The 25,589-nt window shown below is 49.5% G+C and overlaps 1 pseudogene; it reads left to right on the top strand.

Moving 5' to 3' along the window:
- Window positions 1–231: 231 nt before the first annotated feature.
- On the top strand, window positions 232–676 carry LOC127667345 (40S ribosomal protein S20-like; annotated as a pseudogene).
- The last annotated feature ends 24,913 nt before the right edge of the window (window positions 677–25,589 follow it).

The raw sequence follows: 25,589 nt of genomic DNA, 5'->3' as shown, positions 1-25,589 counted from the left end.
CTCACCAAAGGCAGGGAAAAGCTTCCAGAAAGTTTGTCTGAAAGGGACAATTATTGCAAGGATTTTTAGGGATCCTGCTTGGGGTTTAGCATTAAAGACGCAGAGACAGCTGTATAGGATATGCCTGTTCGCCTTCCTGAGCTAGCCACCCATGCTCAGACACTCCTGCCATTTTGTCTCGGCTGCATGGCTCTGCCTGGCTCCAGCTTTTTATTGTTATTGCGTGCTGTGGAGCTCTGTCTGTTCCGTCAAGTCAGTCAGGAAGCCACGCCTCAGTTATGGCATTTAAAGATACTGGAAAGACGCCCGTGGAGCCCGAAATGGCGATTCACCGGATTCGAATCACACAATGTGAAGTCGCTGGAGAAGGTTTGTGCGGACTTGATCAGAGGCGCAAAGCAAAAGAATCTGAAAGTGAAGGGACCGGTGCGCATGCCCACCAAGACATTGAGAATCACTACCAGAAAAACACCTTGTGGTGAAGGTTCCAAGACCTGGGATCGTTAGCAGATCATTAGAGGATCCACTTGCGACTCATTGATTTACATAGTCCTTTGATTTACATAGTCCTTCTGAGATTGTTAAGCAGATTACTTCCAACAGTATTAAGCTGGGAGTGGAGGTTGAAGTCTCCATTGCAGATGCCTATGTCAAGTGTTTAAATAAATTGACTTAACTGTTTAAAAAAAAAGAAAAAGGTACTTTTAGCAAATCAATTTCCCCAAGGCAAACTTCTCTGATCTAGGGGTTGTCTTAGAAGACCCTTCTCCTAAGCAATTCTCAGTCATCCTAGTTTGCCTGGCTTTGTCCTGCAAGGCTCTGAGAATCCTTCAAAAGGCTAACTCTATAAAAATCCTAGATAACAATCATGATAAAAGGCTACTTCAAAGTTTAGATGCCACCACTCCCAATTCCCGCCTGATAAAATGGTTCTGCTAAAATTCTGCTACAGATAACCTATCTCTGGACAACAGCCTGACCAGATCTAGGCCTCTGCTAGTTTTTCCCAGCCTCCCCTTCCTGAGAGGGACCCACCCTTTGCCCTGGGCAGCTTCAGAAGGGAGCAAGGAGAGTTGCTCACACGCACATGCACACACTCACGTGCACACATACTAATTAAACATTTTAGAGCTGGGCGTGGTGGTGCACGCTTGTAATCCCAGCACTTGGGAGGCAGAGGCAGGCGGATTTCTGAGTTCGAGGCCAGCCTGGTCTACAGAGTGAGTTCCAGGACAGCCAGGGCTACACAGAGAAACCCTGTCTCGAAAAAACCAAAAAACCAAAAAAACAAAAAAACAAAAAAAACAAAAAAAAAACAAAAAAACCCAAAAAACACGTTTTATTGATTCTTTGTGAATTTCACATCATGTAACCAGACTCCCACTCATCTTTCCATCCCTTCACATCCATCATTCCCCCTTGCAACCTCCCCCCACCCATAAAATTAAATAAGAATTAAAAAACAAAACATATTGTCATGGAAGATAGAGTGTGCCACAGTGTGTTCCTCAGTACACCCTCTGTCTACATCTTCACTTGCAAATGTTCATTGCAATGAGTCACTGTTCTGTTTCCAGGGCCCTGACTTCTACTACACTATCAATACTAGATCCTCATAGGAATTCCTTTCAGATATCCTGTTGTTGTTCTGTGCCATGGAGATCCTACAGCTTTGGATCTGTAGAACCAGCCCTTTCCATATGTTCCAGCAGAGCATAAGTAGGGTAGATGTTGGTGTAGACCAACTCAAAGCTGTAGATCTGGGCCTGGGTTGTAGTGAGTTGATCAGCCCACCAGCTCACCTGTACCTATACCACTGGGGTGAGCTCTCCAACACTACCCTGGCAAGGGGCAGGGCCAGCTCTCCTGCTCTCATGTCCTTGGGGTGGGCTCATGTACACCTTTGCCACCAGGGCCAGTTCTACTGGGCTGCCCAGGTGAGGGACAGGGTCTGTTCTTCAGAGTGCTGCAGCCAGTGAGGGGCAGGGACCGCTCACGACCTTGTGGCCAGCTCTCTGGTGAGGGGTAAGGCCAGTTTAGCACAAGTGCCTCAGGCAACAGTCCAGCCTAGAGACATCTGCATGGCCTTTGGTGGTAACATGGACCTGGGACATCATCACCACAGACCCTGACGTGGCTCTGGTAGTAGCATGGGCCCAAATGTCCCCATGGCCACAGAGCATTCAGATGAGCATGCTCCTTATGGCAGCATAGCCCTCAGATATCCACATGGCCTCTGGTGGCAGCCCACACCAGGAGCATACGCTTGGCCTTTGGTGGTAACTCGGGACACTCCAGTCCAGTAAACAATTTTTTAAAAAGAGAAATTTGGCCGGGCAGTACTGGCACACACCTTTAATCCCAGCACTTGGGAGGCAGAGGCAGGCGGATCTCTGAGTTCGAGGCCAGCCTGGTCTACAGAGTGAGTTCCAGAACAGCCAGGGCTACACAGAGAAACCCTGTCTCGAAAAAACAAAATAAATAAATAAATAAATAAAATAAAAGAGAGGGGGGGGGAGAAATTTGGGGGCTGGAGAGATGGCTCAACAGTTAAGAGCACTGACTACTCTTCCAAAGGTCCTGAGTTTAATTCCCAGCCACCACATGGTGGCTCACAACCATCTGTAACAAGATTTGATGCCCTCTTCTGGTGTGTCTGAAGACAGCTAGAGTGTACTCATATGCATAAAATAAATTTTTTAAAAAAGAGAGAAATTCACCCTCTGAGACTCAGATATTTAAGAATTATAAGAAAACGTCTTTATGCATTAAATGAGAGTAAATATTTAACTATTAGGTCAATATGTTTAAACATATTAAAATGATATTCTAAATGTGTGTGTGTGATGTGTGTAGATGAGTGTACAAGTATTTATTGGTATGTGTTCTTGTGAGTATGCATATGAATACATGTATCTATGGCCATGCTGTGAGTGCGTGTACATGTGTGTATATACCTGAATGTCTGTTCATCTACTCGCACATGCACTTGAGCAGGCATGTTTGATATTTCTAGCTCAAGGGTGGGTCTCAGGAAGTTCTGCCCAGTGTCTCTCTTGTGGTCAGAACCTTGCTCTGTGAAATTGGTTGCATGGGGTTCTATAATGGCTATGTCTCCACCTGATTGCATGTCTGGGGAGGTGACCCAGCTCTTCCACCCAATACCCAAGTGACCTACTGTGCTTGGTCACTGGAGGAGGATGTAGCCTCTAGCTGGTCTCCAGGAGGTGGGCTTCTTGGGTAGGGGGTCTCACAAGGCCACCTGGTTCATGTCTTCTGTAGCTGCTACCATACCTAGGGGGTGAGATTTTTGTCCAACCACCTAGCCTCTGTACAGAGGACATCTCTGACCTGCTTAAGGGGAAGAAGATTCCTGGTGCTGGGTGAGTGTGTTTGCTATACCTTCATGATCAAAATCAGTCATTGTTTCAGAACTGTGAGTCAAGAAAATCAAACAGGAGAGAGACTGTGAGGGAGGCCAGGCCTGCATTGGGTGGCGGAAATGTGTGACTGGGTCTCAGGAAGGCCGTGTCTGCTTCTCTCATTGGCTTTCTTAATGGCGTGGTCAGTCTTCAGCGTCCTCAGGATATCATCACTCAGGTCATGTCTGCTCAAGTCCCTTGCATGGGCTGGCGCACTCTACACATAAGGCCTGCAGTGTCCGATGCTTCTCGTATTCCGTAGATGACAGCTGATGCTACAATGCATACGCTGTCCAAGCATCCACTAGGCCAGGTGTGTTCATGTCAAATGCATGTTTCTATTTTATATTCCCATGTGGCTCACTCTGCTCACGCTGTACCGGCTGCAGGGATGGCGCTAGCAGTGACTTCAAAAACCGAGGCTGGGAGTGGCCAAGCCGCTTTGAGAATCTGTTCATAGACGCTTGTGAGCAAAACATTTAGCACTAAACAGTCTCTGGGACAAACCTTCAGTCCTAAATTTATACAGTGGTATCTGTCTTGTAATAAATTCTAGGCTATCTGAAAGTAGTTTTAAACTCCTCTCGGTGGTAAAGTACAGAAGGGCCTCCGCATGAAGGGAAATACAAACATCTTCAACCTCAAACTCGATGCTGAACTTTATTTCAGTCCTCTAGAATCTTACCAAAACTTCCCCCTCAGTACACAAAGCTTTGCTAACCATGGTATGGCAGCTGACTGGGACAGGAACTTCAGCGTGAGGACATGGATTTTTGGATTTGATGAGCTGTCAGAGGGACACTGAGCCACAGGCACCGGTGCTGGGAGCCCTTGGGCGGATCTCTCCTTCTGCGTCTGTTCTTCTGTTCAGGAAGAACTGTGACTTGACTCCCACTGGTGGGAGGGTCTGTGTCCCTGCGTCTCCAGAACTGTTTCAACACAAAGTGAAGCTTGGGGTGTGTGTGTGTGTATATTTGTGTCCTTGTGTGTGGGGTTGGGAGTCAGAAGGCTTTGCCTTCAAAGTACCAAGAGGCATGACAGCAAGCGGAGGTCCCCCAGGCTCCAGATCTCATTTCGGAGGTCCTCTGAGGACCCCAGAAAGGATGCGGAGCAAAGAGCCCTTGCCTGCCCATGATCCCATGGTCTTGTGATCTTGGGAATGTAGCGAATGGCTTCTGGGGGAAGATCAAGGGCCTTCTAATCCTGACACGTACCTGAGCCTTCTCTCAGGCTCTCCCTGGCTAAGGAGTTGAGGCAGAAGCTGGGTTTGAGAGAGAGACCACTTCTCTTAGCCAGGACACTTACAGGTTTCTGAGAGAGCCCATCTGGTTCCCTCTGCTCACGGTTTCTGTGTGGCAGGTGTGTTCTCAGCCAACGATTACCAGACAGACAAGTCATGGTTCCAGCTCGAAGGCTCTTGTCTGCCACAGACCGGCAGAGAGGATTGGCCAGCTAGCTGTCTACTCATTTCCTAGGCTGTGATATCTGCACTCCTGCCAATCCCTTGAGGGTACCTATAGCCACACCAGGAGACTGCAGAGGAAGGAGGATGGAATGGAAAAGGAAGGGCCTTCTTTCCCAGCGAGATGCAGATAGGAGACTGTAGGAAAACAGTATTGGCCACGCTGTCCCCAGCTTGCCACGCCCCAGAGTAGAGATTACAGTTTACATCTGTCCCTCCCCTATCTGTCATTGTCATCATCATTGAGCCTCAACTTCAGTCTTGGAACGGGAACAAAAGGCTTCTGGGAGAGTGGTGGCCTTGGCAGGACCATAAGTGGGGAGTAAATACTGGGTGGTCAGAGCCGCACCCCAAGAGAGCTGGTAGAGCACAGAGTCACCTAGATAATGCCGAGAAAACAAAAACAAAAACAACCCCCCCCCCCCAAGCCAAGCCTGTAGCAAGTCAAGTGACAGAGATTCCTGATAGTCCCCTAGTGGGACTGAAGGCCATTGCAGGACAGGGACTTTTCTGGGACACATTTATTTCTCTGGGTGGCTGTCTTGGGCTGCTGCTGCAGTGACCCTGAACTTCATGCCTGGTGGTGCTTGCAGATGTCAGAATGCCTCTGGTGTACAGTGGACGCCTGAATGCTGGTCCTGGAGGCTGGGACTGAGTGGGCTGGAGGGGCAGCCCTAACTGTGCCCAAGTACCACAGGGCATTTGCTCCAGTGTAGAACTCTTACCTGTAGCAGCTTACAACTCTCACCCCTCTTTTGAGGGTCTCGGCTCGCTCAGCCCCTCCCTGGTATATTTAGGGCAGGCCATAGTTGAAGCTCTTAAGAAGGTTTCCCTGGAATGGGAGCAGCCCTTATAAGGAACTATGACCTCATTCTCTGTAAGGCATTCAAGCTGAGGCATTGTCTTGGGATTCCTGGGGCCTCCTTTGCCCCCTTTCAGGCCTATTGCCACCATCACTGCCAGTGAAGAGCCTATTCAAGGGTCTCTTTTGTGGCTCTCAGGCAGAGACATGGAGACAGGCCTGCCCTATCCGCTCTCCTTCCATAGCTTGGGGTGCCTCACAGCAGGGCCTCTGAACCTACTGTCCCTCCTGACTCTTTCATAAACTCTATCTCCCAACCTAAGATGCTGGGATGGGATGCTTGGGTCCAGTCCATTCTCAGGTCACCTTCAAAGCAGAGGCTCTGTTCTGCTGGGCACTGTACTCTTCTGTCTTCGATAGATAGCATTGCAGGCCCAAGGCTAGGGTCTGGGAGCACTGGTAGGTATGTCTAGACCCTAGACAGAATAACAGTTGTGTCCCCTTGACTCCCCCTGTGTCTTAGTCAGGGTTTCTATTCCTGCACAAACATGACCAAGAAGCAAGTTGGGGAGGAAAGGGTTTATTCAGCTTACACTTCCACGTTGCAGTTCATCACTAAAGGAAGTCAGGACTGGAACTCAAGCAGGTCAGGAAGCAGGAGCTGATGCAGAGGCCATGGAGGGATGGTTCTTACTGGCTTGCTTCCCCTGGCTTGCTCAGCTTGCTCTCTTATAGAACCCAGGATGATCAGCGCAGGGATGGCACCACCCACAAGGGGCCCTTCCCCTTGATCACCAACTGAGAAAATGCCCCACAGCTGAATCTCATAGAGGCACTTCCCCAACTAAAGCTCCTTTCTCTGTGATAACTCCAGCCTGTGTCAAGTTGACACACAAAACTAGCCAGTACACCCTGTGCAGGTCATGAGCAGCTGCCCCTGCCCGTCTGCAGGAGCCATGGCTACTGCCTGCTTCTGGATCCTGGAAGACCCACTCTCAGAGTGGTCTGGAATGGTAACCTCCTCCTTGCAGGACCTGTCCTTGTCAGACACCCTTATCCTCTCATTATGCTGCAGGCAGGGATAGTAGAAGGGTGAGGCAGGCCCCGTGGACGAGTTTTCTTAATTGAGATTCTCTCCTCTCAGATGACTTTAGTTTGTTGACATAAAGTCAGGGCTCCTCCCATCTTATTCGCTATTTCCAGCCATCCCAGACAGCATCAGCATCTAGATCACCTCCCTATGGGGCCAGGAATATGCGCTGACCCTGGACCATGGCCACACAGGGCAGGCTGGGAAGAGTATTACCTAGGGCCCTGCATGGAGCAGAGGGACCTATATGGACGCTCACATACAGCCTTCCTCTGTAGTCCATCATGTCCCCAGGGTCTCTCAGGCACTTCCCTGCTATCAATGTTTTTTTTTTTTTTCCCTGAAAGGATGGAGAGGCAGGATGAAGAGGCTGGTTAGGCTGTATACCTTTCCCATAGACACGTGGGAGCCACAGAGACTCCAAATAGAAGAGGTTTCTGGAAAAGCTGCGGAAGGCACACTGTGCAGTGTAGACACTACCACAGGAAATGCAGCTGGACCCTGCCCTGTGCACCAGCCTCGCATGCTTGAAGCTGCTTTGTCCCAGTGCTTTCTCTTCGTTCCTGCTGGGTGGCTCCCCAGGGCAGTGCTTGTAGAGTCTTCAACAGGTGTTCTCCTGGTCAGGCCCTGCTGTGGCAGTTCTGTGGGGACACACTAGGCTGTCTTGCCCTGTTAGGCTGTCCAGCTTCTGCTGGATCCTCAATGTCTGCTCAGTGCTCAGGCTTTAGACTCTGAAGGTCTCTCTACGGCCTGAGTAGGGTCTGTTTGCCCCTGCCTCGAAAGGTATTATAAATATTGCAAACATTACAAGGTCTGGGCTGGGAAGGATCAGGCTTGCTGGAAGAGGCCATTGTATGCCCCGGTTGCTCTGTGAAGGTAGAGACAGCTTGGATGCGCTTGCCCAAGTGGAGGGGGAGAGACAGAGGCAGAGACACAGAAGTAGGGAGGGAGATATCAGAGATGGATGAAATAGAGACACAGAAAGAGAAAACAGAAAGCAATGGAGAAAGGCAGAGATAGATAGATAGATAGATAGATAGATAGGCAGACAGACAGACGCACAGACAGACAGGGCTGGGGTGGCATGAGTCTTAGCAGTTAATGGACCCTGACAATGGTACAGACAACTTGAAAGCAAATGAGGCCAGTGGAAGGGACTGGGACCTGGTGGCTGTGCTCAGCTCAGCTGGTTGGTGTGGGTTGGGTACAGGTAGTGAGAAGGCCAGATGCAAGACGGGGTGCTCAGCACACCACCTCTCCCTCATTCCTCGCCTACCATTTCCTCAGCCTCTTTGCATTGTGGTGCCAATGGCTCTGATTTTGTTCACAGGCAACCTGGAGGTTGTAGAGGTGGAGGTCAGGGGTCAGAGAACAACAAAAGCATAGAGTGCGAAGCTCTTCCCTTGCTCCCCAGAGCGCCATCTTCATAACATTCTCTCCGTCTCTGGTGGGCAGGGAGGGTCCCATAGGACCTGCTGCCTTCAGCCTTCCAGCACTGGAAGCCGGTGGGGTCATGGCCCAGATGTGTTAGAAAAGCTTCAGACTCAGAAGTTTGCTCCACAGATGGTGGCCGCAGTGGTCCCCTTCCTAAAGGAGTACTGACCCTAACCCCTGGTGATAGCTGAGAATCAGTGCAGCTATATTGCAGCTTGGTCTTCTGGCCCAGGTTCCCAGCCCTGCCCAGGTCTCACAGGTGTGTGTGTGTGTGTGTATGTGTGTGTGTGTGTGTGTGTGTGTGTGTGAGTGGTGTGTGTGTGTGTGTGTGAGTGGTGTGTGTGTGTGTGTGTGTGAGTGGTGTGTGTGTGTGTATGTGTGCGTGTGTGAGTGGTGAGTGGTGTGTGTGAGTGGTGAGTAGTGTGTGTGTGTGTGTGTGTGAGTGGTGAGTGGTGTGTGTGTGAGTGGTGTGTGTGTGTGAGTGGTGTGTGTGTGTATGTGTGTGAGTGGTGTGTGTGTGTGTGAGTGGTGTGTGTGTGTGTGAGTGGTGTGTGTGTGTGAGTAGTGTGTGTGTATGTGTGTGTTTATGTGTGTGTGAGTGGTGTGTGTGTGAGTGGTGTGTGTGTGTATGTGTGTGTGTGAGTGGTGTGTGTGTGTGTGTGTGTGTGTGTGAATGTGTGTGTGTGTGTGTGTGTGTGTGTGTGTGTTGTGGGGTTCTGCACAGCAAACAATAGGCTCATTCCTTAGCCCTGGAGAGAGATGTGGGCCAGGGGGACCTCACTCCACCCAGTCACTTACAGATGCTCTCCCTCTGTGGTGGTTTAAATGAGTGTCCCCATAGACTCATATATTGGGAATACTTGGTCCCCTGTTGGTGAAATCATTTAAGCTTCGAAGTTTAAACATTCTATGCTATTCCCAGTTCTCTCTCTCTGATCCATGCTGGTGGATCAGATGTAAGGTCTCAGCTACTGCTCCAGCGCCATGCCTGCCTGGTGCCATGCTCCCTGCCATGGTGGTCTTGGACTCACCTTTTGAAACTATAAGTCCAATGAGCTATTTCTTCTATAAGTTGTCTTGGTCATGGTGTCTTATCATAGCAATGGAAAAGCCACCAAGACACCCTCTGAGTGCAACCTATGGTAGTGCTCCAGCCTCTACCCACAGGGAGCTGCACATTATGCTGGCTCCAGGGAGCATAGGAAGACATCCATTTAGATTTAATCAAGCTTTCCAGATGAAGGCCAAGGCCAAGAGTTGCGCCATCTGAGGACGGTCACACTCATGAATAAGACAGGAAGGAGACAGAGTCCAAGGCTACCAATGATTAAGACCCACAGACAACGAAGACCAAATATGACCAGGGACATAGTATAGACAGGCTGACATCAAACGATACTCCCTGGGATTGAGACCAAGCCAAAGCTAAGTCCAAGGCCAAATGAGCTCAGCAGACAGGCTGGCAATGTACACCAGATGGCTTTTGTCCCCATGGAAGGTACTTGCAATAGTCTTGCAAAGCATTATAGAATGGGGTTCTCACCTCAGTGACCCAGAGATTTCACAGTCCGGTGAGCAGGGTCAGGGCCAGACTGAGGCTCAGGTAGAATTAGAGTGGACTATAGTGTGTTTGGATGTGTCTGAGTGTCTGTATGCACGTGTGTTTCATAATTTTTTTTTTTTTTTGCTTAGTTGGTTGTTAAGACAGGGTCTTATGTAGCCCAGGCTGCCCTCAGTCTTGTATATGGGCCAACGCTGGTCTTCAACTCTAGCTCTTTCTGCCTCCATCTCCCAAATTTTGCAATCAAAAAGTATTAGTCAGGCTCCTTTAGGGAAACAGATCAATAACATGTATGTAAATAGAGGGACAAGATCAGATCCACTCACACCGGAAACTGGAGAGTTCCGAAGAAGGTGTGTGTGTTTAGAGCTGGGGAAGCTATCATCAAAGCAATGAGACTCCAGACCACAGAAAACATGATCCAGCCCAATGCCTGAAGGCCCCAAAGTCCCCTGGGGGTCTGATGTTTCAAGAGAATGCTCGAAGGCCGAAGCATGACATTCCCATGACTGAAACTGGAGTTGCGTGGGGAGTAAGAGTCATTCTTCCCCGTTTCTTATAGATTTCTGTACCATCGTGATACCCAGCCTGTTGGTGGTGGACCTCCATGTGGCGTGTACCTTCCCCCACTACATGTTTTTTGAAAACACGTCACAGACACACTAGAGAGGACCCTCGTCAGTTCTTTAGGGCTGTGTCATGACTTTCCCTCGGGAGATGCGAGTGCATGCATATTTGCCTAAAATAGGACACAGGTGACAGGGTAAAAATGACATTCTCTTGCAGCCTAGCTTGGTGAGCCTTGGTAATCCTTGGGGGTTTATATACAAGAGCGTGAGTAACCAAATGTCAGCTGTCATCACCTCCACCCAAAACAACAGAGTTAGCTCATCACTTACGGTGTCTCTTGGTTTCCTTGAGGTAAACGCGAATGACGGAACTCAGAGGCCCCATGGGACATCACAAAACCAAGCAGAACTTTTGAGGTTTCCACCAGAAACATGGCCGACACAGGTGGCCTCCAGACCAGAGAGAACCATTGAACGAACCAGAAACAGGCTTTGAGGACTCATTATCCTCGCTCTGTGTTGTTTCCAGAGCCTTCAAGATTTATCGATATTTAATTTTTATCTGGTGCAATTATTTATGTATGTACATGCAGTTAATTTTTTTTTAAAAACTTTGTTTCGTTAAAAAAACTTGATGCCGGGCAGTGGTGGCACACGCCTTTAATCCCAGGACTTGGGGGGCAGAGGCAGGCAGATTTCTGAGTTCGAGGCCAGTCTGGTCTACAGAGTGAGTTCCAGGACAGCCAGGGCTACACAGAGAAAACCTATCTTGAAGAACCAAAAAAAAACAAAAACAAAAACAAAAACAAAAACAAAAAACTTGTTTTGGCTGGGCAGGGGTAGCACAGAAGGAAGAGACAGGTGGATCTCTCAGTTCAAGGTCAGAGCAAGCTCCCGGCCAGCCAACATTACACAGGAAACCCCTTTCTGGAAAAAACAAACAAACAAAATATATATTTGTTATGTATAGATGTTTTGCTTGCACATGCATGCAGTGCCTGCAGAGGCTGGAAGAGAACATTGTATCTCTCAGGACTGAGGTCACAGATGGTGGTGAGCTGTGAGTGCTGATGTGTTTATAAAAAGATAAAGAGAGGAGGGGACATGTTTGCTGGAGGTGTTGGGGAAGGGGGTGCCTCAGTGGGCCCATGCTGAGGCATCCTTTCCCCCAAAGGGACCAGCCACACGATGGTATAGTATAGAATAGAGTTTATTCAGGGCGTGGGGAGGGGAGTTAAGAGGGCTGTAGAGACAGAGAGAGAGAGAGAGAGAGAGAGAGAGAGAGAGAGAGAGAAGAAAAACAGAGGAATAGAGGAGTAGAGACCATGAGCACGTGGTGGGGGAAGGGAATGGGAAAGAGGGGAGGGGAAGGGGTGAGGGGACAGAGTGGGGGCAAGAAGGACAGAGCAAGAGAGAAAGGAGAGGGCAAGCAGCCCCTTTTATAGTGAGTCAGGCACACCTGGCTGTTGCCAGGTCACTGTGGGGGTGGAGCTTAGACAGAATGCTAACTGGTGCTGGGAATCAAACCCCTTGTCTTCTGTAAGAGCACAGCCAGTGCTCTTAACCACTGAGCCATTTCTGGAAACCCCCTCCTTTTTGTTTTTGTTTTTGTTTTTTTGCTTTTTTGTTTTTTGAGACAAGGTCTCATCTCATATAATTAGTTTAGTTAATTCAACTTCTGATCCTCCTGCCTCCACTACCCAAATACTGGGATTATAGGAGTGTACCACTGCACCTAATTTATAATTAAATTTAAAAAATTATTTATTACATTTATTTGTGTGTGTTCGCCTTGGTTTGAATATGGACGTCAGAAAACAACTGTTGGAGTCCGTTCTTTCCACCATTCCAGTGCTGGGAATTGAACTCAGGACATCGGGTTTGATAGCACGTACCTTTACCAGCTGACTTATCTCCCTAGTCAGGAACTTAATTTGAAATGCATGTTTAAAACCACTTTACAAAAGTTCTGAAATCTTCAACCTCAGCTTGCCAAAACCCAGCAGTTGTTGGCAGTGTGCCTGCCTCAGTCGCTGGCTCTAGCTCAGCCTCCGGCTCAGCACACCGGGGTTTTCCTACAGGCGATCAGGAAGGAAGGCTACAGGCTGGAGAGGTAAGCTAGGCCCACAGCCATCCTTGTGGAGGTAGAGATGGAATACGGGCTTGTCCACACACGCATACAGTTATACCACATGCCCTGCCAGGAGGACAGACGTGGGCTTGGCAGGGCTCTGGGCCAAGGATCGGTCATCTTGGGCCTTGTTTCAGATTCCCCATCTGTGGAGGCTTTTCTCCATGTCCTGTCCTGTCCTTGCCCCTTCCCCCGAGTGCCCAAGGCTGCCTGTCTTTCCTCCCTGCCATCTCTTCCTCTCTGATTTCTCCCTGTGCCTTTGACATTGTATCTTTCCCATTGAATCCAAATCCATCACCAGAATTAGGGCTTGGGCAGGTGGCGGGGGTGGGGTATGCAGATCTGAAGAGCTCTGATGAACATAGAGGTCAGAGTTTGAGGGTCTCATCTTCACCCTAACTCAGAGACGCCTACAGATCCTCTTCTACAAAGAGGGTCTGCTGTAAACTAAGAGATTCAGCAAACACTACAAGGCTTGAGAGTTAAAGGGAGTATATGGTTTAGAAAGCAGGAAGGTCAAACAGAAAAGCTCAAATCTCGTCCTCCAGAGTGGCTGAGGGGGTGTGTAGGACTCAAACCCGGGGTGACATGTGTGCTAGACATGTGATGCCTCATTAAGCTACAGCCTTAGGGAAAATACTTTTCTGAAAACAAAAATAGCCAGGGCCAGTGAGGACAAGTAGGAATAGTCATATCCAAACCCAAGATCTGTGTAGAGGGTGGCGTGGGGATAGATGATAAATGGCCAGAAAACACGCGAGCAAGCAAATGTTGGTATTTTGTGGAACCAATCAGGAGGAGCTGGGCTATGTTTCTACTTTGGATAAATAGATCAGGTGATAGAGAGAGTAAAGGCATTACTAAGCAACAGCAGTCTGGCCTACAGGCTGTTTGCAGCTGTTACAGTGATGTCAAGAGGTTGCTGTTATGCCATGGGGGAAGGGCTTGTTTGAATGTGGACAAGTGGGCTGGGGAGATGGTTCAGTGGTTAGAGCACTGGCTGCTCTTCCAGAGGACCTAATTTTAATTCTCACCGTCCACATAGCAGCTCACCATGCCTGGAACTCTAGTTCCAGGGGATCTGACACTCTCTGGTGTCCTGCTCAGGCTCCAGGCACACACAGGGTACACAGATATGCATGAAGAGGAAACACCCATATATATAAAATAAAAATTAGGGGAAAAAAAAGGGTTTAAAATGTGGACAAGGATCTAGGTGTGCAGTTCAGTTGGCACATGGGTAAAGCCATAGGTCCAGTTTCCAGCACCCAGTGAAACAGTATGACGGTGCATGCCCTAATCATAGCCCTTGGATGTAAAGGCAGGAAGATCAGGAGTTCAAGGTTATCCTTGGCAACCTAGGGAGTTTGAGGTCAGTCTTGGCTATGTGAGACTCTGTCTCAAACAAACAAACAAACAAACAAACAAACAAATATAACAACCTGGAAAAAATGCGCACACAGGGGAGAAGTATATGTGCTAAAACTTCCCGGAAGAGAAGAGGAATGCCCGGGTTATCACCAAGGACATAAGGTCTGTATGCAGTTTACAGACACTTGATTCTCTTAAACTTTTTATGTAACTGAGGCTAAACCTGTGACCTTCTTGATTTAGCCTAAGAATGGAATTATAAATATTGGCTTCTCACTCTTTTTAAAAAGTGGGGTTGTGTTCATGTATCGAATGGATGTGTATTATAGAAAATGCATCCGGTTGTTTAATGGGTGTTTGTGGAATGTCCACCTTGGGCTGGCCTTATGGAAAGATCAGTGTTTTAGACGCCCTGTCTAGCTCGCCTAGACCTTCACTCTGGCGACTTCTTTGCTGCCTAGAGAACTTCCCAGTTATGTCCTATGACACCTCCCTCCCCCCTCCCTCCTCCCAGTTACTGTTATATCCGAGTATGTGTGTGTGTGTGTGTGTGTGTGTGTGTGTGTGTGTGTGTGTGCGCGCGCGCACAGCACACATGGGGAACCTAGGAGAACTCAGGCAGTGCCATGTCCTGCTGCAAGTATGCATGAAAGTATTAAAAACGAGTCAGGCTCAGGTTGCAAACCAGGTTAGAGTGCGACCCCGAGTCCAGAAGGCTTTCTGTTTATATACAGCATAGTTAGGAATTCTTTGAATACTAGGGGATGGGGGAGGCGGATGGGGCAAGTCATAATTCTAACAGGAAACCATTTGTTCAGGGGGAATTGTGAGGCTGAGAGGGGGATTCTCTTGACCTTAAGGGTTATCTTTACGGGGTCACTATCAGGGGCCAGTTTCATGACTGTCTGAGACCTTTGATCACCTCCTTTCTATGATTCAAACATGGGACCCTAATCTCCTTAAGGATGTTATTTCTTTCTCTGAGGTCCCAAGGACAGGCGGCAGCTGCAGCTGGGGAGAGCTTGTGTGAAGGCAAGGGAGGGAGGCTGGCACTTGCTCCCTCGAGCCTCATGTTTTGTTACAGGGGGGGGGTCCCCCTTTTATGGGTAGTTGTATTCCAATGCCAGATTGGGTTGTGCAGTGGGGCCAGGGAGAGGGAGGGAGCCTTGTGCTTGCTGCAGGAGCGCAAACAGCCGAAGCCAGCTGTCTGCTCATGCTTGTGACAGGCGGTGAGCGTGCAGAGGGGGAAGGTGCGGAAGCCAACTGTACCCACACACTGAAGTCTCTTTGGTAAGGCTTCCAAGAAACAGAACTTTTAACAGCAGAAAGTTAGCATCAGCAAATCAAGGGCTACAACATTACTGGCTGCCCCTACTAATCCTGCAGTACTGAGCCACAGCATTTGATCTTCTAGTACAGCCCTAGTTAGACCTGTGTGCCAACCTTAAGTATGGTAGGACCACAGTGCTGGTAACCTAACTTTTATTTCTAGGCTGGGCACTTTCCAGGCTGCAAGGTGCTTCAGGGTCCATCTCTGGAGAGACTGCAGAATGAGCTCATGTTATTGAAATTGCTAGAGGGAGTAGGAACAAGTGGATACAGGAGGAAATGAGGGGCATGGGATGGCAGCCCCTGGCAGAAAAGGCATGGAAGTGTGGAGCCTGATGATCAGAGGCAGTGGAGGGCAGGGCAATCTCCTGGTTTGCCCTGCTTAGCCTAGGTGGGTAGATCTATTTGGGATGTGTGTGTGTGTGTGTGTGTGAAGTATCTGTTGTGTTCTAATCACTGTAAGGTGCCTGGCATGCTTATAGAATTGACTATTTGTCCCAAGCCTTGTGAAGTGGCAGCGATGGTCTACCTTCAGTTTTAAAGTGTGCCAGTGGCTGCTGGGAAGTGGATGATCTTTTGTTAGTGGTATCTAAGTAATAAATGCCAGGGCACGTACTGGTCTCCAGTCCCACTGCAGCCCATGCGCTCTCTGGTTCTACCTGTACCACTAGGGTTTTTTGGATTTTTTGGTTTTTTTTTTTTGTTTTGTTTTGTTTTGTTTTGTTTTTTCGAGACAGGGTTTCTCTGTGTAGCCCTGGCTGTCCTGGAACTCACTCTGTAGACCAGGTTGGCCCCGAACTCAGAAATCCACCTGCCTCTGCCTCCCAAGTGCTGGGATTAAAGGCGTGTGCCACCACTCCTGGCTACCACTAGGTTCTTGATGTGCCCATGTTCTCTGTGGAAGAGTGGGATATTCTACAAACAAGACCCTGTCTTGGCTGCTCAGATGCTGTCCTGCCTGGGTGTCACAGCAACCCTGGATACCTACTCATCAATGCCAGAATCCGTCACAGTATCTTCCAGAACTTCCACTTTTACTAATGGTCTACCATGCAGCTCTCTTTCAGAGAGCCAGTGACTTGTTGGGACTTAGGCTGAGACATAGACACATCAGAACTGAAAGTAAATCTCCATGGATACTTTTTATGACACCTGTGTACAAAGTAGGTCAAGGCACACAGCCACAGCTCCATTCAAGACTAAAATCAAGGCCAAGAATAAGCCTAAGGCTGACGTCAACAAGGCCAAGAGGAGGTCAGATAAAGACAAAGGCCAACCAAGACCCTAACGAGGCAGTGAACACTGCAGCAAGGGCCAGCGTTGCTGAGGAAGGCTTGGGCAGTGTGGCAGGCGTGGGTACTAGCTTTCCCTCTACCTGGTCACAGGCTCACCCTAAGCTTACTCATGGGTGCTTGGCCTGCTCCACTGACTCAGCAAAGGACCCTGGTGTGTACCCTGAGAGAGAGTGGGTCCCATTCTGAGGGACCACAGACCAGCTCTTCACTGGGAACTCTGGACCCAACGGTACTCTTGAGACTTCAGAAGAGAGGAAGCCGGGACAGATCTTGTATTACGCCACAAATGTGACCTCTTCAGTTAGGGACAAGGCCTTCTCCAGCCCACAGATGGCAGATAGAAGGGCTGCAGCTGAAATAGGGGATCTGAACCAAGCAGCCTAAGGATTTGACTGAGGCCAGAGGCCTTTTTTATCCCCCCCCCCCCCACCTGGAAGAGAGGTTTGTGAATGGTGTTAAACAAGATACCCTGTCCTACAGATGCAAAAGCTTGATGCCTTTGTGGGTGGTCACTCTAACCGCCCCTTGCTCCTGCCCAAGTGGCTGCCTTCAGCCCCAGAGGCCTCATGCTGCTTCTTACATTCTCCACCTTCCAGAGTGAGAACCAGAGCTGCCTCTGCTGGTTCTGGGGTCACCTGTTTCTTTCTTGTTCTGTGCCAGGATCCCCAAGGTTCCTACATGAATTACTCTGTTTTGTAACTCAAAATTTTATTAAATATTTTTAAAGGCCCCGAGTGTGAATACTAGCTAGGCTCGCTGGCTAGTTTTAGGGCAACTTGACACAAGCTAGAAGAATCATTTGGAAGGAAGGAACCTCAACTGAGGAATTGCCTCAGTGAGATCCAGCTGTAGGGCTTTTCTTAATTAGTGACTGGTGGGGGAGGACCCAGCTTCTTGTGGGTGGTGCCATCCCTGGGCTGGTGGTCCTGGGTTCTATCAGAGAACAGTCTGAGTAGGCCATGATGGGCAATCCAATGAGGAGCACTCCTCCATGGCCTCTGCATCAGCTCCTGGCTCCAGGTTCTGGCCCGGTTTTGATTCCTGTCCAGGCTTCCTTCGATGACTAGCTGTGATGTGGAATAAAATAAGCTGAATAAACCCCTCCCCAAGTTGCTTTGGTCAATACTGTTTCATCCCAGTAATAGAAACCCTGTCTAAAAGACCAGGGTCACCTGGTCCCTGTGACCTTGCCACAGTTGATCCAGTAGCCAGCACTTCCTGTTCCACCCACCCTGAGATGGGCTCAGAGACAAAGTTGCTGCAGGACTCAGTTTGAAGTGGGTCGGTGGTAATTGGACATGGGCTCTGGTCTTTGGGAGGGGTTTCATACGTTGTGACCCTCAGTGGTGAATGCGAAAGGTGTGCGAGCCTCAGAAAACCACTCTCCAAAAGTCTGTGTTGAACTCCAGCAGAGAGACAAGTCTGAACAGCTACTGGGCCTTCACAGAAGCCCCTGTAGTCTTTCTGGAGGATATGCAAAGGGACCCAGAGAAGAAATGTGGAGCTTCCGGAAATTAAAGAGGGATCCCGAGAAGCTGGGGGGCCAATTTTGCCTGCCGGGGACCTGGGGCATCCAGGTGGGCTTGAAGGGACAGGCCACAGGCTTGGTGTACTCTTGAGTTGCAGCAAACCAGTCCCATTTGGACATCTGGAGGGCACCAGGCCAGGTGCTTTATGCCCAGAGTCATAAGCCAGAGCTTTATGTGAACCTCCTTGGGCAGTCCGACCTACTTGCCCAACCCACTGGTGGCTCCTGTCCTACTGTACTTTAGCTCTGTGCCTGGAGGCTCTGCCTACCTTACTCTCCTACCCTCTCGGCAGCCATCTCTCTCTTGGGGTTATGGAGGGCTAACTAAGGCTGGTTCTGTAAAAGTTTGGCTCTGTCCACTCCTTCAGGTATCCCTGTCCACCCTGGCTTTCCTCAAACCAGAGAGGCTGGTCAAACCCATAGGTTCTGCTGGAATCCTCCCCAGGGAGGCGGTAGCCAGGAGAGCCAAAGAGGGAGGCCAGGCTGAGGGCGGGGTTTGGGAGGGAGGGGAGAAGCCTGGGGGCAGAGTTTCATTTCCTGAAATGAGGAGGAAGGTGAGGGGGTAGGGAGAAGAAAGGAAGGTTCTCAGGCCTGGGGCGAGGTGCTGAGGTGGAGGCCCCAGCCCTGCCCAACCCACGCTAGGTTAGGAGATAAAATGTCCTAGACTTCTGTTCCACTGCCCAGGCACACAAAGCCACTGCGTGCCAGCACTCACAGACGTGTTTCTTCAGGCTTTGGAGGTGTTGAGTCCTTTCTGCACTTCTGTCTCCTGATCTTGCCAGCTGAGGATTCTCCACCGAGGATCTTCCTCTGCTCCTTCCAAACCCTGCTGTGACCTCAAAGGGTGCTTCGTTGGCCTAGGTCCCTCATTGAGATGCTAAGTCCTCTGCACAGTGGGTGGCCACGAACAGCTGGGGCTCAGTACCTCAGAACCTCCTTTCTTGGACCTATCCTCTTCCCTCCTTCTCCTCTACCAAGCCCCTAGCTAGTCTTCACAGGACCGGAGAGCCCAGCACACCTCAGGCTGCTTCTAGGCCTTAGGTGGCTGGCTGGGACTCCGTTCCACTTGAAAGGACAGCCTGGATGCTGGAAGGCCTCTATGTTAGCTAATTTTGTATTTGGGAAAAGGGACCCTCAGCTGAGAAACAGACGCCATCAGGTTGGACTGGGAACACATGAAGCACTGTCTTACCTGGTAATTGATGTAGGCGGATCCAGACCACTATGGGCAGTGCCATCTCTATGAAGGTGCGCCTGGGCTGAGCAAGCCCAAGAGAGCAAGGCATTGCGCAACAGCCCTGAGTCTGTCAGTGCTTTAGCACAGCAACAGAAACTTCTAGAACAGCCTCTGAGCCCATCCTGGGACCTGGGGGCATCTGCTGGGGCCCTGTGATTAATATCTCTGGTTCTGTATTCTGGGAGCTGAGACTCCAGGCCAGATTCTGGGGATCCTAGTGCCAAGATCCTCTGCCCACTGCTGGGCAGACAGAGGGAAGGGTTGCATGCGTGAGACTCTGTAGTCTCCTGCTGTCCTGTGGCAAGACCCGTGGCTTTAATCTGGTGGTCAGCTCTTGAGCTGAAAGCACCACCCTCACTTCACCCGCAGCCCCTCCTATTTAGCATCAGCAGAGCAGCTGGAGTCAGGCTTGGCTCTGGGCTCTGTGGGATCCCAGGTGGAACTGAAGTTCCCACATCTCAGGGTTCTGAGCTAGGCTACTTGCGCCCCCTGGTGGCAAAAGCTCTCACATCCATGGCATTTTTCTTTCCGTCTTAAATATTGGCCATGTGATAAGCCAGGACATAGTTAAAACAGAATTCAAAGAACTGTGTGCATGGGTGTGTTTGTAGTGTAATGTGTAGATGTGTAGGTCCATGGTGTGTGTATGTGATGTGCGAGGGGTCTTTTGCAGTATGTAGGTAGTCTGTGTGCAGTGTTAGGTCCTGTCTGGTCCATGTGTTGTATATGGTGTTCTGTATAGAAGGTTACTGCATATCCTGTGCTATGCAGATGATGTTTTGCAATGTGTGAGCTGCATATATATATATATATATATATATATATATATATATATGAAATATCCATGTATTAATATTGTGTGTGTGTGATGTACAAAGGTGTGTACATGTGTTATGCATGTTTTGAAAAGTATGTTGTATGTGGTGTGTGTGTGTATGTTCATGAGTATTGTTTTTGAACATGGTATAATATAATGGTATGCTTGTGTGTGTGAGAGAGAAACAAAGTGTGAGTGTGTTTGTGTGTGTAGTGTGTATGTATGTGTATAGTGAGTGGTGTGTATATGTGGTGTGTATGTGTGTGTGTGGTATATATGGCTTGTATGTGTGGTGTATATGGTGTGTGTGTGTGTGGTGTGATGTGCATGTGTGTGTATGGTGTGTGTGGAATGTGTGTATATGATGTTACGTATGTGTGTATGGTGTGTGTGTGTGTATGGTGTGCATGTATGTGTGGTATATATGTGTGTGTGGTAGGTGTGTTGGGGTAGAGTATGTGTGAGTGGTATGGTGTGTATGTGTGTGGGTGTGTGTGTGTTGGGGGTGGAGTATGTGTATGGTGTGGTGTGTATGTGGTATGATTCTATGTGTGGTATGTATGTGTTTATATGGTGTACGTGGTGGGTGTGTATATGGTGTGTATGTGTGGATATGATGTGTGTGGTGTGTATGTGGTACGTGTGTGTGTGGTGTGTAAATGTGTACGGTATGCATGTGTGTATGTGGTGGGTATATGTATGTGTGTGGTATATATGTGTGTGTAGTGTGCATGTGTGTGTGTGGTATGTGTTGGGGGTGGAATGTGTGTGTGTGTGTGTGTGTATCTGTGTGTGGTGCATGTGTATATGTGTGTGGTGGGTATGTGTGTTGGGGGTGGAATGTGTGTGTGTTAGGATAAACTAAGGGTTTCAAGCTTCCCTCAGGTCGATCATTTGGGGAACTAAACTCAAATCATGTGCAAGAGCAGTGTGCGTTTTAACCACTATTTAACTATTAACCGTTTAACTATTAACCACTGAGCCTTTCCTCCAGTCCCCCCACAGACTCCAGTCTGTGTGTGAATCTTTTTTAATTATTAGCTCCATCACTAAAGTCTTGCAGCATAGCTGGGCACGTGGTTCAGCAGCAATTCCGTCGCCTCAGAGATAGAAGAACACGCCAACAGTCCAACAGCCCCTGGCTCTTCAGCTCTGCATCTGTGGCCTTGGCGCGGGGAAGGGTGACATGGTTGCAAGGAGAAGTCCATAGAGTTGCCACAGAGGGGCAACCCCCCACGCTCCTCCATCTTGCTAGGTTCACCTTGGTGGATGTATCAGTGAAAGCCTGGCCCACCAGCCTGTGGGGATGGTGTCAGGGCCCTGTGCTGCAGTCTAGGTGCCTCTGCCCTGTGGTTCTGTTTTTTTTGTGTTTATTTATTCATATTTATTTATTTATTTATTTATTGGCTTCTTCCCTACACACCAAGCAGAGAAGGATGGAGCAGAGAGGGGCTCTGAGGTCCACATCTTCCCTTGGAGTGTCCAGGCCCTGATGGGGGATGGGTCAGCGGGACCCCTGCCCAGGCAGCGAGTGCTGGGGGAGGAGGTCTCCGAGGATCTCAGAGCCACAGCTCTTCAATGCTACAGTTGTTTTAGAAAACAGCTCTCTTAAACGATAGTGCTTAAATGAAACAGCTTGTGCGCATACACTTCATTGGGGGTGAGTCAAGGGCTATATATCTAAAAACCCTGGAGAGTGGGGAGGGGTTCTTCTTAGGGCGAAGTCTCATTGACTGAGATTTAAAGTTTCTGGTGACACCTCCTTTGTATAGAGATGCAGTCCAGCGATCAGGTGGGGGAGAGAAAGCCCCACTAAGACAAGGGAGTCCTCCATTTTGTATCAAGCTCAGGAAAGCTGTCTGGACAGGGTAGATTACAACCTTAGGGAGATGTAACACTGTCCTTCTTGTTAGGACTCATGGTTCACTCAGGAGGCTTCCCTCCCTCCCTCCTGTCCCCTCCCTCCCTCCCTTCCTCCCTCCCTCCCTCCCTCCCTTCCTCCCTCCCTCATATTCTGCCTCATACCTTCATTCATGTGACCTTCACCCTCCTTCCACATTAGGTCTCGTGTCTCCTTCACAACTCCCTCCTCACTCCTCATCGCCTCTCAACCCTGCCTTATCAGAGCTCCAGTCACTTCTGGACTTCAGAGATGTCATAGACAGTGTTTTTAAAAAGTCTCTGTGTCACAGACAAACTGGCCAAGTGACCAGCCCAAACCGAAACTGAGCCCAAACAACCCTTTTTTTTTTCTTCACAACTTGATTGTGACAGGCATTTTGTTACAGCAACAGAAAGCTATGTTATTGGATTCTATCAACTGTATACTGTCAACTGCCAACTATATACTGTCCACACAGCCTCCCCGTGTCCTGGCAATTTGATGCTAGACTTTTGCACCCAAGTAAAATTAAAAGGAAGTGTTCTCAAAGCCCTTCATTTCTAATTGGAATTAACCCTGTTCATCAACAGAAGAAAAGATGAAGACTTTGTGGCATAGTCATAAGCAGCCACATAGGTAGGACACACTGCACAGGTACCACTCAGAGGAGAAGAGCGCTCCATCCGAGGACAGATGAGATCTGAAGACCGTGGGCTGGCTGTAGACATGATGCAGGTATAACCACGTGAAAACCACGGGACATACTCCTTGTGCAGATGCACTTCATGTGCCTTCTAGACGATGCCATAGGTTATATGGCAAGAAAACACAGCAGTAGCAAGATACTCAGGAAAACTCCAAATACACAGCACAACCAGGACCTGGGATGTCTGAAGGAGGCCAAGAGTGTCTGAGACCATTCCCTGCTTTGCTGGTCAAGTTGCCTGCAGCCTGGGATAGGGAGGTTGTAGATGCAGGAAGGTCGTGAGGCAGGAACTGAATCAGTAGAGGTGGCATGGATGGTGAGAAGGGGGCTGTATACTGTGGGCCACTGAGAACCGGAAGGGGTTAAGGCTGGGGAACCGGAAGGACTCTGCTGAACCACGCCTATGATTGAGTGAGGGGGGGGAGGGGGAGGGGGGACGGGACCTGGGAGGAGCCAGCTGGAGGCAGAGGAATGATATAAGTGGTCTGGTGGACAATGACTGAGGGGTACCCAGGAAGGACTGGCTGGTCCTGGAACAGTGTGGGAGGGACATTTGGAGGGGGGATAAGGTGATGGGAGGGAGGGAGCGGACTGAGGAAGAGAGAGCTGCAGTGTGGAGAGTGCGGCGTGGGGTTGCCGGATCAAATCCAGGCGGGAGAGCAGGAACTGAGCAAGGGAGAGAGGCAGAAAGGGACAGAGAGGAGGTGGGAGCCTCGGAGGGGAAACAGGAACCCGAGGGAGTTTTGGGCATCCAGACAAGAATGCTGATACCACCAAGTCTACTTGTAGAGTGCCCAGCACTCTTGATAAACCACTTTCTTTCGCCTGTGCCTGTCCTGAGACATCGCCTCTCTCTGTCTGGCAGGTGGGAGGAAGGGGCGTGGCGTAGGTACAGCTCTCACCCAGGCGGGAACTGTCTCCAGCCTCTGAGTCCAGCTTGTAGGGGCTGATGGACTGTGGAGGGTGAGACAAAGCATCGCAGTGGAGGCTGAAGGCAGAGGGCATCTTGAGGGCAGTGGCTTCTGAGAGCTAGGTAAGGAGGACTGACCTGGCCGGATGTGTCAGAAATGCAGGCACAACTTCCAGATCCCACCGGGAATTGTCCGGAGGCTCTCCCTAATGACTTCATTTCCCACGGGGTGTGGGGTTAATGTCAGATCTACAGAAAGCCCCACTACCTTGTAGATGCAGGCAAACCAAACCTATTACGGCATTTCCAGGGGCCAGAGTCCTCTAGGTGTGGGCTTAGAGGCTAGTCTGGGCTAGAAGCCAGAGACATAGGGAGGGATCTAGACAGGGCTACAGGTGACTGACTGACTGACAGCTCCACATAATCCCATGTGGAGCTGTCAAGGTGCTGTGACTCACTGGAGCACTCGTTAATCAAGGAGTTAAAGCTGCAAGCTGCTATCACTATGGAAACCAATGGGCTTCTTTCCCAGCAGCACGCATCAGCCTCCTTTCTGGCCTGCAGTGTGTCACGTTGAAGGAACAAACTCTGGGCTGGGATTGTGCTGCACCTGGCATCCTCAGCTGGTCCAACCTAGAACTTGCTGTCCCAGGGAGGAGACAATTCTCTCTTCACAATATGTCGTGCCTCTCTCTAACCCCATGTTGCTCAGACTTGGCAAAGTAGCTGGTCAGCTCAACCAGGGCAACAGGAGATCTAGGACCCCTTTCTAACTCCTGCCAGGTGGGTCCGTGAGGCCTGGGGCTTTGTGGCAGACTTGGGTGGTGTAAGTGTTGTGGCGATTAAGGTGGGAACACTATCTAAGGGTGTAAGAGTCACCTTTAAGGAGCCAGTGCTTATTAAGCTTACATGAGTCTCCCCTAAACCTTAGAAGTAGATGTCATTGCGAAGCCTAAGCTATAGACAAGAGTAGTGAAGCTCAGTGTTAAACAACCCGCCCAAAGGCACACAGCAAGCAGGGGCAGAACTAGAGTAGAATCAAAGGAAAATGACCTCATAGCCCACAGTGGCTGGGGTAGCCTTCATCTGATGGGAGACGGGCACTAGGGAACGTTTGAGAGGCTGTGACTTAGTGTCTGTACAGGAGAAATGGGCTGTGGTAGCAGAGAGACAGAGCAGGTGGTCATCCTCTGTTCTGAGACAGTATGGTGGAAACCAATGGACAGCTTGCAACAGACCGGTCCACTTCCATCGCCACCATGATTCAGAGCAGCAACCACTGCTGTCTGCATCTTCATCATCCCACGGGTAATATCATCCCTATCACTCCTCCTCTGCCCCCCGTCCCCCTCCCCGCAATGTCACAACCGCCACCCGCATCAGCAACATCACCACTCACTACACAGGTGTAATGTTCAGCGTGTGGAACTCTGGAGACCAATGACACTATAGTGGCATTGTCAGTAGAAGCCACAAAAAGGGGTTGGGGGTCAGATTGCTGGGAATGTCTCCCCTCTGTATTGGGGAAGAAGAAAGTATACAAAGATCCAGATGGGTGGATCATAGCAACATCACCAGAGTGGATCAGGGCCAGGAATAATGCAAATCTAGGTCCTTTGGTGTGTGTGTGTGTGTGTGTGTGAGAGAGAGAGAGAGAGAGAGAGAGAGATAGAGAGACAGAGAGACAGAGAGAGACAGAGAGAGATAGGGTCTTACTTTGTAGCCAACGCTAGCTCTTGAATTCACAGCAGTTCTCTTATCTTAGTCTCTTAAGGAATGGGATTGCAGGTGCTAGTACCACACCAGGAAAAATCCACACAGAACAGAGTCATTGAAAACATGGCATGAGGTAAGACTCTCACACCATTCCTGGACTAGGCTCATGGTGATCTGTTAATTTTCAGCTGATGATTCCCGTCACATTGACTTGAAGGCTGTAAGTGAGGCACACAGCGTGACTAACATGGCTGTCATCATGCTGTGAATAAGTTCTGGGGCTCAAGTCCAAGTGTTTAAGATCCTAAAGGTTAACACTTAACGTTA

Source organism: Apodemus sylvaticus, chromosome 17 (assembly GCF_947179515.1).
Source record: "Apodemus sylvaticus chromosome 17, mApoSyl1.1, whole genome shotgun sequence".
NCBI lineage: Eukaryota > Metazoa > Chordata > Mammalia > Rodentia > Muridae > Apodemus > Apodemus sylvaticus.
This window is presented reverse-complemented; position numbering and strand designations above follow the sequence as displayed.